The sequence below is a fragment of the Rosa rugosa genome, chromosome 6 (genome assembly GCF_958449725.1).
Source record: "Rosa rugosa chromosome 6, drRosRugo1.1, whole genome shotgun sequence".
In the NCBI taxonomy this organism is placed as follows: Eukaryota; Viridiplantae; Streptophyta; class Magnoliopsida; order Rosales; family Rosaceae; genus Rosa; species Rosa rugosa.
Window position 1 is genome coordinate 4,529,774 of NC_084825.1, and position 12,994 is coordinate 4,542,767.

A 12,994-nucleotide genomic window follows, 5' to 3' on the forward strand; every position below is an offset into this window, starting at 1 on the left:
TTAGTTTGTTCTGTTGGTAGAAATTGGTAAAAGAACCAGAAATTGGTAAGAGAACCAGAAATGCTAGTCTTCTTTTGAATGTTTATTTTGCTTGAAAGTGAGAGTTTGTAAATGTTTATTTTGCTTGAACTTGACAGATCAAAGTTTCAAACTCTGCACTTATTAGTGCATTTATGATGGAGTTGGAAGATGAACACCTGTTATCCAGGTTTATATGTGATCCTTTTATTGGAAATTCTACATGATTTTCAGATTATTTGAGTACTTATTTTATCAAGTGTTGCTGTTTCAGTGTGATTATGATGGTCTGCAATTATCAACTAGTCCATTTCTAGAGAGGAATATGGAATTTCTTATTGAGTGCATGGATGATTTGTCAATGGAACAGCAGAAGGTATATTTTCTCTTGACCTGAAATTGACGAGGTGCGCATTGAAGTGGCTGATTATATGCAGAGTTTGGTGTAGGACTTTTGGCTACTAACATGATTTTGAGTAAGGCTAGTTTTTTGCTTTGAAGGAAAGTTTGGTGTATGTAGAACTGATGTAGTTGGTTGCTAATATGTTTATGGGCTAGCCTTTGTAGGTTTTGGGGTTTTATTTTTGTGAATTATGTAGAATCATGAATGAAGATGAGAAAATTAATGGAAAGTCCCAATTTTTGGATGATGAGAAATGTATTTCTAGATATTTTCCCACCACCAGCAGCTAGATGATTATTTGCACATCATTGTTATATATATGAACTGATGTATATAAATGGGAAACAAAACACTAATGTCAAAGAAAACGATGTCAATTCAGAGATTACAAATCAGTACCTAAAATTGGACTGATGTCTCATGATTATGAACATATCAAAATGTCACCCAAAAATCGATGTACACAAAACCAATGGACATCGATATCTAAACACCAAACCGTTATCTACTGTCAACGTACAAAATTTTTTGGAGACTGATGTCTACGAGAGTATTAGACATCATTTCTGAAATTGTAATCGATTTAAATGTTCACTTAGGTATTGTTCGAGATATACTTTGTTAAGCATAAAATGTGAAAATATGAAGAATTAAATATAGTTAACATATAAGATTATGATGATTATAACGATTATACATCGATTTGTGTTTTAGAATCGATGTTGGTCGTTGTCTAGGACATCGGTTAAAAACGCGCTTATACTGATGTCTGCATCTTTTACATCAGCCACAAAGACATCGGTCAGAATTTAGTTTTACATCGGTTCTTGGACTAATGTAAATGAACAGAATTCTAGTAGTGTGCCCAAAGATATTTACCACTAGATTGCCACTTTGAGCCTATTTATATATTTAGCCTTTTTGTTCATTACCACCACAAATTCCTACCTAGCCTATACTCTTATCCTACCCTTCCATGGTAGTTAGTGAAGCGATTCGAGAGAATGACTTTATGTTTGAGTGCTTCAAAAGAAGAGAAAAGTCAAAAGTGTGAGGTTACAAAAGAATAAGTGTGGGGGTGAGTGTGTGTTTAGAAAAGAAAGTTCTCAAAAAAAAAAAAAAAAAAGAAGAAGAAGAAGAAGAAGTAGTTGTGAAAATAAAAAGAAAGTTCAAGAAAAAGAAAGAAAGAAAAAAAAAGTTGTGTGAAGAAAGAGAAAAAAAAAAAGAGTATTACGTAGTATAGTGTGGGTTGTACATTGGGATTAGAGTGAGTGATTTAGTATTTGAAAGAAAAAGTCATATATCTCTACAAGAGAGAGTTGCTTCATCAACTTCTATGGACTTTGTATTTCCTTATCCTTCATTTCTTTTAGCCACTTGCCCTTAGCCCCATTACAACCAAATAAAAGACCTCTTGATCTTGAATGTTGTGGGTTACCTAGCGGAGATGAGATCAAAGAGCAAGCATATGGAGGCGCATGTTGTGAAATTGCTTTTGAGTGAAACACATATAGCCCCTAAACACTTGAACGGTAATATGTAGTGAACCTTTGTGAGTTTAGTGGGTTATATCGGGTCTTCTATGTGCCTATTTGATTATGGTGGATTCATTTGACACATGGTCAACACATGCATATACTTGAGCATTTCTCACATGTGCATTTTAATTGCCTTACAAATTCATAATTCCTACGTTATGCTTTGTCGACCTCATGATCATTTACATAATTAGTTCTCCGAGGGTTATGGTTGAAAAGGCTAATACTACACTATCTTTATGTTTGTAAGTTTGTAGATTTTCAGATTTTGTCTCATTTAGTTTGCTTGGGGACAAGCAAAGTTCAAGTGTGGGGGTGTGATTACACGCATTTTTATGCGTATAATTATATCTAAAACACTGTAAATAAGCTAATCATCAAGTCAATTATTATGTAATTAATCCATTTTTATTATTTCGTAGGAAATAAGCGGAGTTACGAAATCGAGACAACCGACACGAAAAAAATAGAGTAAATGAGGATTTTCTACCACATGACGGGAAGGTCAACCATTAGTGGGCGTGCGGTCAAGATATGCGGAAGTAATTTGAGAAAAAGAAAGGGAGATAACAAGCTTAATTAACCATTAGTTTTAATTAACTGTGGTTAATTAAGTCCTGCACATTGCTTAATTGAATGCATTGGAAACCAAAACATGGCAGCAGCACATTGGTGGTTTAATTAAGCATGATGGTTTAATTAAACATAGGGAAAAATTCACCAACGGTGTCTGGACACTTAGGGGACTTTCAGAATGATACCTGAACTTACAAAGTTATCAATGTGATACCTGGACTCATTTTTTCGTATCAACGTGATACCTACGACCAATTTCCGTCACGGAGCCGTTAAATTTTGTCACAGAAATTGGTCGTAGGTATGACGTTGATACGAAAAAATAAGTCCAGGTATCACATTGATAACTTTCTAAGTTCAGGTATCATTCTGAAAGTCCCCTAAGTGTCCAGACACCGTTGGTGAATTTTTCCCAATTTTGCACGTGCGATGCACGTGAGTCACTTAATGAAGACAAAAGGACTGATTTACCCTCAAATTCTTTCTTATCTTTTCTTTTTTTCTTTATTCTTCTTTCTTTCTTTCTTCTTCTTCTTTTCTGGTTTCTTCTTCCCCAGATTTGAATCATCAAGATTCAAATCATCTTGCTCGTTCGATTCCCACTGTCGATCGCCGATCAAACACCGCCACTGCGTCTCAATCCACCTTCATGCACCACAGATGTTTCTGGTTTCCCCAACTTCAAATCCTATAGCAAATTGAAATTGTGCATTGAGGCTTCACCGCTCACTCCGAGTTCATCCCCGCCGCCGCCGCCAATGACTTGACCACCACCACTCTCTTTCTCTCCTCCGACCCCCTTTTATACACCATTGATCAGAAACTCAGACCCCGCCAGCCCTCCACTCTCAAATCACAGCTCCAATCCCACCCCTCCAATCGACGGCCTTGCTAGGCTGATCGTATCCAAGCTGGTCCTGCATGTCGTAGAATTGAATGGCGGTGTGGGCGACGAGCCGGATGCTGCAGTCCCTGGGGCCTTTGGTGGTGCAAACCTTGCTGTGGCGGTCCTTCCGGCCGGTGGCCTTTAGAATGTGGCCTTAAGCCTCCACGATTTCGCTAGCGGTGGAGGAAGAAGTAGTCCTTATCCCCAAACCCAATCGAGAAGCAGCGGAGGACGACGTTGTTGTGCGGTGGTGGAGGTTGTTGTGGCTCTCCCCCATTTTTCTTCCTGCATATTCGATGGTGGGTTCTCCGAAAGCGGTGGTGTTGGCAAGGAGAGAAAGAGAGAATAAAGAAACCAAAAAAGAAGAAGAAGAAGAAGAAGAAAGAAAGAAAAGAAATTTGTCACGGAAATTTGTCGTAGGTATGTCGTTGATACGAAAAAATGAGTCCAGGTATCACATTGATAACTTTGTAAGTTCAGGTATCATTCTGAAAGTCTCCTAAGTGTCCAGACACCGTTGGTGAATTTTTCCCTTAAACATAAGAAGCACAGACTTTTCTTCCGCGCACACTAGCTCTTTGGCACGTGCTCATTGGAGCAAATCTTGTCCATTCTTTCTGTCCTTGCCATCACGTGGACGGCAATGATCATTCAATCTCACTATATATCTATCTCGCACAGTAACATGAAGAGAAGAGGAGAACCCAAGCACAGAGCCGCACGAAAAAACAGAGGCAGCCCCTTTGGGCTGCTCTCTTTCTCATTCTCTTTTTTTTTTTTTTTTTTTTTTTAAAAAAAAAAAAAAAAACCCCACCCCATTCCCACCCTTGATGGGGCTCGAACTCCTGACCTCTTTCTCATTCTCTTCTCCCATCCTCTTCTCCTCCATTTTCCATATTTTCTTTAGTTTTATTTTAGGGATTTGAAGGATTTACTCACCCAAAGCTTTAAAGATTCATCAAAGACTTCTCCTCTACAAGATTCAAGACTTGGGTAATTGTGGGAGTTGTAAATCAAGATTAGTCATGCTAGCTTTTTAGCTATTTGTGACTATTCTTGTTTTCTCCTACACTTCTCTTCTCTTTTGTATTTGAATTTTGTAATTTTGATGTCTATGATTATGGGTTGTGAGTAATTTCCTTGGTGGGGGTTAGGGTTGTGTCCCTAACCCAATTTTTGTGTAAAAGATGTTTAATTTAATGTAATGATGCAATTTTCATATGATGGATGCTTATATCTATTTTTGTTGGGTTGAAATGCATGTCTAGGAGCCTAGTCAACTCTAGGGTGTGTATTTTGAGCATGTCTAGGACGGAGTTAGAGGCTTGACCCCCTCTAATTTCTAAGCTAGAAACCTTCAATTTCGTATTCGAGGGGTTATAAGCATGGTGATTTACACCCGTTGCGTGATTGCGTGGGCGGGTCTCTTAGTAGTCTAATTCCTCGATCTCTACGCCTCTTGATGTGAATTAGGGACCCTTGAACCGGCTCTAATTTATATCAAGTGAGTTCTTACGACCCTTGAACCGGAGTAGGAATACCATGAAAGGGAATTTCGGTCCTTGAACCTTGAACCGCCTTGGATACGACTACCGCCAAAGTAGAAAATTTGCATCTATATTAGATTAGCTTCCGACACATGAAATTTGGTAAAGGAACCTCCCTAGCACCCGACATTCCCATTTATTTGGTTACACTTTTATTAATTTATTTGCATTTTGTTGAAGGATGTCGACATAATGTGTGCCTCTACAAACTAGGGTTTAGAGTTGTAATAGGAATGTGTTCTAGGTATTCAATTGTAATCAGATTCTATTACCTCTTGGGTACCTTGTAACTCCCTATTTAAAGGGCTCCTATTATCAATAATAAACACAATTCCATTCTCCTACAATACGTTATCAGCACGAGTTCTAACCCTAGCCCAAAAGAAAAAAGAAAAAAAAAACCCTAAAAACTATCTCTCACAAAATCTGCCGCAAGCTCAAGCCCCCCTGCTGCTGCCTGCCTTCTGCTGCTGCCTTCGCACGCATCAGCCTCACCGCAGCGCCAAGTCCCTGCTGCTGCCCGCCATCTGCCGCAAGCCTCACCGCAGCCCCCTGCCGCACCTTCCATCCTCCTGCCGCAAGCTCCCCTGCAGCTTCCTGCTGCATGACCTGCAGTCCCTGCCTGCTGCCCAACAACGCCCCCCTGCGCTCCTGCCAGCCAACGCTGCCCCTGCAGCACAGCTACTGCCCAGCAGCCCTCCGCATAGCCCGCGCACCAGCCCGTCAACCTGCAGCCCGCGCACCAGCCCACCAACACTGCAGCCTGCCGTCCTGCAGTCTTGCCCAGCGCGGATCCACACTGCAGCCTTACCCAGCGACTGCCTTTTGCCAGCGAAAAGAAGAAGAAAAAACCCAGAAAACAGAACGTAGAAGAAGGAGGGAGAAGGAATGGGCCCAGAAGAAAGAAAAGGAAGAAAAGAAGAAAGAAAAAAAAAAGGGGGGGGAGCAGGCTTGGGCCCGGAAAGAAGAAAAAAAAAGAAGAAAAGAAAAAGAAAAAAAAGGGAAAGAAAAAAAAAGAAGGGAGAAGGGCAGCCCACCAACTGCAAATTTCCGACCAGATTCAGGCAAATTTAGCTACACGCCTGCATCAACACGCGCGTGTTCTCAAGCCCAAAATCATCACGTAAGTTTTTGTAATTAAAGTTGCTGCTTTCATGTATTTTAAATTCTTTTATTTTATGCAAAATATTGGAATATATGTTGCCAAATGATTTTGAGTATTTAATAAAGCGAAATTGTGGGGATTCACGCTTAACGAACTAAGAGTGTTCGTATGAACTAAGAGTGTTCATCATTAAACGAACTATGAGCGTTCGTATGAACTAAGAGTGTTCATAATGCTTAGACTAAGAGCGTCCGTAAGCATCAAATTGTGACCATATTAAAAACATCATTGTTTGTTCTAATCCAAAGAGATTCTTGGAAATTGATTTCTTGGTAGCATAGCTCGGAAATCTTATTATTTTAGTTTTCGTGGAAGTTTAGCTCCGAAACTAATATATCTTCTCTTCTTATTTTCAGGATGTCGAATGAACCTAGACTCGACTTTCCCATGCTTGACTCAACAGGCTCGGAGTACCATAGCTGGGTAACCGATGTTGAGAACCATCTCACTTCAAAGGGAATATTGCCCATAATCCAGACACCTAACCCGGATCTTGTGTTCATCCCAACACCTGCAAAACATGCTCAAGCAGTCATCTTGATGCGACGTCATATGGACAAAGCACTCAGATTGGAGTATATGTCGATCAAGGATGCAAGAGAGCTATGGGTAGCGCTAGAAGAGCGCTTTGGCAATGTCCAAGATTCCCTCCTCCCTGACTTGAAGGTTCAATGGAACAATCTGCGCTTTGCTGACTTCAAGTCTGTTGCTGAATATAATTCAGAAGCTCTTCGCATACAATCCATGTTGAGGTTTTGTGGAAAACCTATCACCAGAGCAAGAGCTAATTGAGAAGACTCTCTCCACCTTCCCCGTTTCAGCCATTGTGATATCAAAGTAATATCGTACTGAAGTCAATGCTGGACGGATCACGAGGTTTCATCAGCTTATCAATATCATATCTATAGCTGAGAAACATGATAACATACTCGTGAGAAATTATAATTCAAGGCCCATTGGAACTAAGAGCGTTCATGAGGCGAATTATAATGCACCCAAAGGAGGGCGCAAGGAGCGGAACCCTAAGAATGGGGGATATGAGGGACGTATGGGCCCATATAACCGCCCTAACCAGGAAGGAAACCGCAAGTTTGGTGTGGATACACGTGGTGGTAATGCCACAAGTGGGAGAGGAGGTCGTGGTATCCCTAGCCGTAATGGTGGCGCCATGGGTCGTGGTGGTGGCACCAACCCTCCTAGGGAACGCCCGCAATGATGGCGCCATGGGTCGTGCACATCAATTAAAGGGAGACAACCACAATGATGGCGCCATGGGTCGTGGTCGTGGAGGTCGTGGTATCCCTGCCCGTAATGGTGGCACCATGGGTCGTGCACCTCAATTAAAGGGAGGCAACCACAATGATGAGTGTCATCGATGTGGATCAATTGAGCATTGGTTCAAGCAATGCAAGGCAAGCGAGGAACTAGCTGAAAGATACAGGGCATACAGGGACCTGAGAGAGCAAGAAGTGTACCTTGCAGAAGAAGAAGAAGATGGTGGAGATATCAATCTTACCATAGAGGACTTCAAAGCTGAAGATGAAGTGCACAAGGATGCAGCAGACTTTGATTAGATTAGTCCTTTTATTTTTCCAAGAACTTTTGTAATGGCAATTTGCCTTAGTCAATAAATGACAATTGTATTAACTCTTTCTTATGTGGCGGACCTAATAAAATGTGATGTCTAGGAAAGTCATTGAGATTATTGGTACTTAAGAGAGCCTCGCTCCACCAACATCTCTCTCTACTTTCCTGGTCATATTTGATTGGAGTTACCAAACGGATAGAGTGACTACAATTTGTCTTAGTTTGATTTTATTTTGGATTAGATTTTGGAAACTTTGATGTAATCATTGGCTATTAATAAAGTGTCAATTCTTTTACTTAATGTCTTGGACATACCTTAATTCGAACTTTATTATATAAGAGCCAATGGTTTTCATGTGGAAACACATTATGAGAATGGACAGAGTTCCTTTGCATCACCTCTAATGACTACGGACATAAACGAGTCTTAGAGAAACTTATGTGTCGCTCTAGTGGGTTGTATGTAACCACTATTCGAGTTATTGAATCCAACCATGTCATGAGAGACGACTTATGGGATTCTGACACATATAGGCTTTGACATGATGATCCGTGTATTAAAGACTTTACACGGACATCCATTTTCAGAACGAAGAAAAGTAAGAACCAAGAATTGGTTCGAGGAGCTGCACATGCGCCTCATGGCGCCATGATTGTGCAAAGACCGGCCATACATGGCCGGCGCCGCCTACCCCCTGCGGCAAATACATGGCATTGACGCCATAAACTCCTCTCTCTACTTCTCAAGTCTATTGTGACATTATGGCTTAACCAAAAGCCTCATTGGTTGATTATAAAGCCCATGTTTCGTTCTGTAAAGCCTGTTATTTAGGATTGAGACCATCCTATGCAAAGGAGATTGAGGAAATAATTCCATTCTTACAAAGAATCTAAGGGAATTCTATGGATTTGATCAACCAACTTGCGGACCGTATATATGTTTTATGGTGTTGGTTGATACGCAAACACGTTGGTCACGTGTTGTGCCATTATCCACTCGTAATGCTGCTTATGCTACACTCTTAGCACATAACATATGGCTACGGGCTCACTACCCAGATCATCCCATTCAGTCAATTTGACTTGATAATGCTAGAGAGTTTACATCGACAGTTTTTGATGACTATTGCATATCATTGGGTATTGATATCAAGTATCGTATTCCCATGTACACACCCAATTGGTCTCGCGGAAAAGCCACCATTAAACGACTACGATGGTAGCCCGGACATTGGTAATGCGCACCAATATTTCCGCTTGGGTTATGCAATATCGCATGCAGCTATGCTAATTCGTCTACGACTCATAGCAGCCACTCAACTTTTATTTGCGTTACAGCTGGTGACTGGGTTCGAGTCTAATATCTCGTATTTATGCATATTTGAGTGTGCGGTTCATGTGCCAATTGCGCCGCCACAGCGCATCAACATGAGTCATTGCAACGAATGCATATATATATATTTGTTGGACATGAGTTTCCAACTATAAGTCCGCTATGTAGAACCCTTGACAGGCGATCTCTATTTCGCTAGATTTGCGAATTGTCACTTTGATGAGACAGTCTTCCCGTCGTTAGGGGGAGATTAGAACGTCAATGTTCAACAGGAACGACAGGAATTGTCGTGGTCTGTCCCCACTATGTCTCATCTTGATCCCCTAAAAGTGACGAGATCACATATACCTGCTGCAAATATGCCTGCAAGGATTGATGTCCCCACAAGAGGACATGGTGCCACCCAGAGAAGATGGGTACTGCACCACTACCATGGATGGTGGTATGGTGACGCCACAAAGGTGGCATAATGGCGTCATAGGCCATGGGTTCCGCTAGAGAGAGTAGGAGACCCATAGGTTCGATGGATTCTTGCCCTAAGAAGAGAGCGAGTTTGGCACAACTTGATCCATTGATCATTGATACTCAAAATCCGTCTCATGAGAATATTTTGGATTGTGGTTATGTCCAAGAGACATCGTTGGGGGACGCCTCAATGTTAGAACCAATTCTTGAGAATATAGAGATCTCTACGAACTACACTAGTGTACATGAGGACGTGGAATTATTGAGACCAATGACATCGAACCTTACTCCGTTGAAAAATGCCAACGTAGAGAAAATTGGCCTAAATGGAAAGATGTGATCCAGGTTTAATTGGATTTACTAACACTACTACAAAAAGTTCATCAGACAACGGTGGATTTCTGTTGTCTGATGAAGAAGTCCACCGTTATCTAAGTTGGTGTTGTGTGATTGAAAAATCACACAACGGTAATTCCACCGTTGTCTGATAGTAGTTGGCTCAACAGAATAGTTATTTTTCTGTTGTGTGAATTCTGCGCAGCAGGTGCCTGCCATGGCATGCGCAGGGATGTGTCGAGCCATTCAGACAACAGAAGATAATTTCTGCTGTCGTCTGAGATTCATAACACACAACAGCTATAATTCTTTCTTTGTTGTGTGAGATTCATAAGACACAATAACTATGACTCATCCTTTGTTGTTTGAAATCCATCACACACAACAACTAGAATTTTCTTCTTGTTGTCTGAGACTCAATACACACAACAGCGATGACTTATTAATTGTTGTCTGAGATTCATAACACACAACAAGTATAACTCATTCTTTGTTGTCTGAGACTCATAACACACAACAAGTATAACTCATTTTTTGTTGTCTGGTATTAATAACAGACAACAGATATAACTCATTCTTTGTTATCTGAGGTAAGTAACACACAACTGAAGTGAAATTATCGCCCTTATCTGTTGATTCACTCAGACAACAGAGATGATTTTATTCTGTTGTGTGTTATGAATTTCATACAACATAATTTTGTTTTGGACTAAATACTATTTAGTCCTTGAGCTTTTGACCATAAAACACTTCAGTCCCTGACCTTCTAATTTCACACGTTTAATCCCTGTACTTCAAAATTTCAGACCAATAGGTCCTTGTCGTCTAAAAGTCGCGGCGAAATGTCTATTATGCCCTCAGTTCTTTTTTTTAATTAATTAATTAAAATTTTTTTTGGAAAAGGAAATTTTTTTTCCCTTTCTTTCTTTCAGTTTGATAAAAAAGAATAAATAAAATAAAGAAAAAAGAATAAATAAAAAAAAGAGAAACGAATAAATTTATTTTAAAAAAAAAGAACTGAGGGTATAATAGACATTTTGCCTCGACTTTTAGACGGCAAGGACCTATTGGTTTGAAATTTTGAAGTACAGGGACTAAACGTGTGAAATTAGAAGGTCAGGGACTGAAGTGTTTTATGGTCAAAAGCTCAAGGACTAAACAGTATTTAGTCCTTTTGTTTTCTTTTGTTGTTGGTTGTTAATTCACACAACAAATTCTTTGTATCAACATTGTGTGAGCAATATAAGGTTTGTTGTCTGAGAATGGTTCTCACAACATTGTTTTTGAGCTGCTGTTTGTTCATTATGTAATTCATACCTGGAATATCTACCCAAAAATAATGCTCCATATTACCATATAAAACCACACTCTAATCCATATCATTCAAGTAGCATTTTTCAAACATCCAAACATTCAAGTTACTAGATAATATATCAAACAAGAATGCATTCCTAGCTGCTACCTACACATGAATCAAAAGCATCCCTAGCTATTCCTAGCTGCTAGCTAGACCCATGAATCAAACTTGGTAGCTCACATGCTGAAAGGAGGTAATCCATAGTACTTGCTTCTCAAGCTCTAAAATCCCACTCCAACTCATTTCTGTTGCTTCTTGAGCTTTGGATCATTACACCAGAGCGGGCATCCTTGGTTATGGTTCTAAAGTCTTCCTTCCCAGTCTTCACTATCATATATCGGCATAGTCCTTGTGTCCTATGAAAAAGGACTAGGAATAACCCTGCAAGTTGGACAGTCAAATGGGTTAGCAAATCAGTATGTGCTATAAAAAAAAAGAACCAATCAGAGAGAACACAAAGACAGAGGGTGAAAAGAAGAATCAAAGAGAACACAAAGAACCAATAAATAAATAGAGGTAATTTTGGTGGGGGGCAGGGGGCAGGTGCACATTTTTACAAACCTTCTAAATGGGAAGGAGTAGTTACAAAACCCCTTAGCCCCATACAAGAAAAAGAAAACAATGAAAAGCAAGGGCAACCATTCTGTCAGAGAATAGAAAGATATCAATATATTAACAACGATATATCAGTTTTATGAAAATTGAAAAGAATGCAGAGAATAGATAATCATGCTATTGCAGTCAATGAGCCAAAACAAGCAATATATTGTCATAGAATCTCCATAGATATACTAAACTACTAGACCTCAGATGCTATTGTTAAATATACAAAGCATTTAAGTACTGCAAAGCAGGCACCCTGCCAATTTGGTTTCCTTGTATGAGCAGTCAATTGTCACCACCATCCTACAACAGCAAGTGCAGCCCAAGAAAGCCATAATCTAAGATTAAAAATCCCTTACTTGCTACTATACCCTATTCAATAATAGCTACTTGATTTAGCAATGAAACTGGAAACTAATCTTTGAAATGATTGATATTCAAAGTTTCAATCCTTTTTACCTGCATTATTGTTAAGGGAGAGCTAGGTACCAGATCTGCCCATCTTTAATCCACACTGACTTGCAAAAACAAACTCTATGCCAAGCTTTTCAACCATATAATCTACGATAAAAAAGAAAATAGAGGATCAAATATATGCATAGTCGAAAATGAATAAGTAAAATAAAATAAAATCATTGGCATAGAAACTTACCCCCAGACCAGCAAAAAGATGAGTGACAACATTGCCTTTAACCCGAGAATTTTCAGAAGTGTCTGCATAGAAATTTTGCACATTAAAATGGAGTAACAAGAGTTTTACTTCAAAAGGGAATGATGACCATATTCAGGATGAGTTAACCTGCTTCACTTGATCATATCTGGCTAGTTCAGCAGCATTAATCATAGCATTACGTGCAATGTTAGGTCCAATTCCAGTCCAGAGAACCCCAACTCCTTCCTGAATTTTTCGCAAAGTACCCACAATAAAAATAAAAAAAAAGAACAATATATTCAATGCTGCTCCCTGAAATTTCTTTAGGAAAAATAAGATCCAATATCAATGCACAACCTGTCTAAAGATGGTGGAAGACTCATTTAATGTGCCAGAATAGCGCCTTGGTGCGCCTTGTGGCAATTTTCTCTTAGCTCGAAGTCTAACTTTTACAAGATCAGTTGGATTTGCCACTGTTATTGCTAGAGAACCCATTCATAAGAAAATTACCCACCGACATTAAACCAA

The 12,994-nt window shown here is 39.7% G+C and overlaps 1 protein-coding gene and 1 pseudogene across 1 annotated transcript in view; both read right to left on the bottom strand.

Moving 5' to 3' along the window:
- Nucleotides 1-12,994, bottom strand: part of LOC133714501 (pheophytinase, chloroplastic) — a 34,255-nt gene that overhangs the window by 2,577 nt on the left and 18,684 nt on the right. The window lies entirely within an intron of this gene.
- On the bottom strand, nucleotides 11,426-12,961 carry LOC133714401 (mitochondrial uncoupling protein 1-like; annotated as a pseudogene).